The following is a 3,268-nucleotide window of genomic DNA, read 5'->3' as shown; positions in this document are numbered from 1 at the left end:
GGTAAATTGCAAATTGTAAAATGTAAATTGTAAATTGTGAGCTGTGAATTGTAAATTATGAATTGTAAATTGTAAATTGTAAATTGTAAATTGTAAATTGTATATTGTAAATTGTAAATTGTAGATTGTAAATTGTAAATTGTTAATTATTAATTGTTAATTGTAAATTGTAAATTGTAAATAGTAGATTGTAAATTGTAAATTGCATATTGTAAATTGTAAATTGAATTGTAAATTGTAAATACAATTTACCATTTACCATTTAAAATATAAAATATAAAATTTAAAATTCAAAATAACGTAAGATTAAATTATTATACAGTAAAAATTAAAGATATGGTCTCCCTGCATCATAGATGTTGTCAGTCTCCATTATCAACTGTCACGTTCGTCATTGTTGTTCACTTGTCGATCGAAAAGCCGTTGAAATTCTTTTTTGTGCAATGAAAAAATCATCCAAGAGGTCTGCGTTATCGGCCGCAAAACAGATTGCACCGAAAAAGGCTAATCGGATTGTGCGGAATGAAGCAAAATCAAGAAATCTTGATTTTTTGCTTGATCCTGCTCAGGTTAAATGAAAATAAATTCAGAAATGGAATTAACCTAACCTCATTTTTTTTTCGCATAGGTGAAAGACACCGTGATCGGATCTCCGAAGAAAATACCTGTGAACTTACCAATCCCACAGCAGCGATGCTCCGAACGACCCCCTGGAAATTTAATTCTAAAGCTGGTCGATATCAAGGAAAACGTCAAGAAATCTGCAACACCAAGAGAACATCCTGTAAAACAGTGTGCAATCCGGGAGAACACGCTCGAAAAACAGACAACTCTCACATCAGTTCTTCCTCATCAATCTTCGAAACGACCAGTGGCAAAATCAAGTTGCAGTCTATCCGATTCGGCCTGGCCGGTACAAAACAATAGCCATCAACAAGACAACGAGGTACTGTCTGGAAAAAAAAACTGTGCCTGCAAAACGAAGTGCAATCCGAGCTCCATTAATTGATTTGGAAACCAATGGATCGTTGGAGGACATTAAAACGAACCTTATTCGAGACTGGCTATCGGAAGCAGAAAGCGATAGTGCTGACTTGGAAGTAAATCGCGGCCGAACTGGAGAATGACGAATCTGGATCTGATACAGATTGCTCTGCGGAAAACAAAATCGTTCTATGGTGTCAAATGCCGGTTCGGATGCAGAAGGGAATGAGTTGGTCGTTGTTAAAGGACCCCCTGCCATTATAAAAACGTATACGCGCGTCATCTCAGCAAATACATTAAGTCAGCCTCGATCACCACTAGTCGATTCCAATTCTGGTGCGGGTAAGTATATGTCAGTGTCTGTTCATAGCATATATAATGCCAAATTTTACAATTTGAGAATCCCTTCCATCTCTCCTACCTAACAGTTTGTGAGAAAGATTCAAATAATTTGTTCGAACGCTAAGGGCATAGCCTTCAGAGCTGAGCAGAAATGATACGTTTGCGTGCGTTTTGACAGTTTTTCCATGGAAAAACTGTGAAAACATACCCATTCTGCTCAGCTCTTTCATCAGCATTGCATAACTTGTGGCTTCTGGAGTAATTACTATTTATGACGAGACGAAAAATAAAAAAAAAATGGCGACAACACTTCATCGTGCTTTTTTCTTCTTTCTGATATAGGTGTAATTTGTGTTTGCGGGCAGCAGCCGAAGATCGACAAACTTATTCAACAGAACAATTTGTTGGTTTCGCAAAATCAGCAGAACACAGCCCGGTGTTTGACACTAACGGATGCTCTGAACGCAAAAATACTGGGAAAGCCTCATGATGAAACCTTCACAGAGGTAGAAGAGTTTCCGGGAAAGGAAAAACTAAAAAAGTTCTCGGAAACTGCGGGAACCAGGGACTACATCTTTGTTAAGTTACTGATGTTGGAACTTTTCCCTGAAGGTCTAAAAAACGTGAGTCTCACCGGTCGCACATCGAACAATCCCAATGGTCGCAAAGGAGGAATCTGTTGAGAAAGTTCGGCTGGATCCAGACAAAGTGAAGTATATTGAAGGTAAAATTTTGAATTACTCAACCAGGCCGTGAAGTTTAATTAGTTTTTCCTTTTCAGCACGCTTCGTTGAGCATCGTCGCTATCAAGGTGATTCGGCAGCTATCGCAGGAATCAAAGTTAAGGAATGTCGTGAGCTAATGGGACGTGTTATTATTTATTATGGCAAAAAATAATGCTTTGCTTTTGCTTTTTAGCTTTGATTTTGAATTTCAAAGAAATTTTCAGTTTTAATTATAACTGCTTACCAGTGGTATTATTACCTATTGTTACCTACTCATAAGTAGTGGTTCGTTAACATTCGTTTTTTACCGTCTTGAGACATGTAAACATTCCGGTCTGACGAAATAAACATTCACAATATGATAGAAAATGTGTTTCTTTTATTTCCAGGAGAATAAAAGTAGACAAATTTCGGAATTCCGTTTAGGGAAGATCCATTAATTACGTAACGCAAAAATTGGCCATTTTCAACCCCCCCTCCCCCCTATGTCACACTTTTTGTATGAATCATTGAAAATTTTTGTATGGATTGTCACACTTCGGACAACCCCCCCTCCCCCCTTTGAGCGTTACGTAATTTATGGATGCTCCCTTATTGTAACTCATTTTGTTATAATTTTCATTAAAATCATATTATGATATGTAACTTGTGATGTTAGAAATTAGATATTTTTTTATATAAAATGGTGTTATAGATTAGATGTTTCATATCAAAATTTTTTACTTAACTTGATATAATTTTGATATGATTACAACAAAATGTGATACTTTTTTGATGAATTTCATATACCGTTTTGTTATAAATTTAGTTTTTTAAACAACATCCTGCACCTAGTTTATATCAACCTATGTTATATAAAATAAACATAACATAATATCATAGGATGATATAATCTAGTTAGGTCCTTCTAGTCGGACAGCCCGATTCTGACTTTTGATCGCTTTCTAGTCTTGGACGGGGTGGAACGGGTAGCTTTTTGGGTTGGTCCGATGAGGAAAACCCCCGCCTGAATGACTTTGGTTCCAGGTCGGATATCGGAAGAATTTATCTGGGAAATCTTTCGGAATTAGAGGTGTCCGCTCGGAAACGGGAAGTACGACGGACGTATTCGGATTGGCCAGTAAGCTTCTAAGAAAAGTGACCCTTCCCCTAAGGAGGTCTCAAGTCGGGCAACGAAAACTTGTTGGGCGGTCTCCATCCAGGTGTGGCGCATAAGC

At 37.3% G+C, this 3,268-nt stretch overlaps 1 pseudogene; it reads left to right on the top strand.

The window, feature by feature from the left end:
- Positions 1–401: 401 nt before the first annotated feature.
- On the top strand, positions 402–2,420 carry LOC134204777 (uncharacterized; annotated as a pseudogene).
- The last annotated feature ends 848 nt before the right edge of the window (positions 2,421–3,268 follow it).

The sequence above is a fragment of the Armigeres subalbatus genome, unplaced genomic scaffold, assembly GCF_024139115.2.
Source record: "Armigeres subalbatus isolate Guangzhou_Male unplaced genomic scaffold, GZ_Asu_2 Contig89, whole genome shotgun sequence".
NCBI classification, from domain to species: Eukaryota; Metazoa; Arthropoda; class Insecta; order Diptera; family Culicidae; genus Armigeres; species Armigeres subalbatus.
The sequence above is the reverse complement of the archived record's forward strand: the minus strand, read 5'-3'. Positions and strand labels throughout refer to the sequence as shown.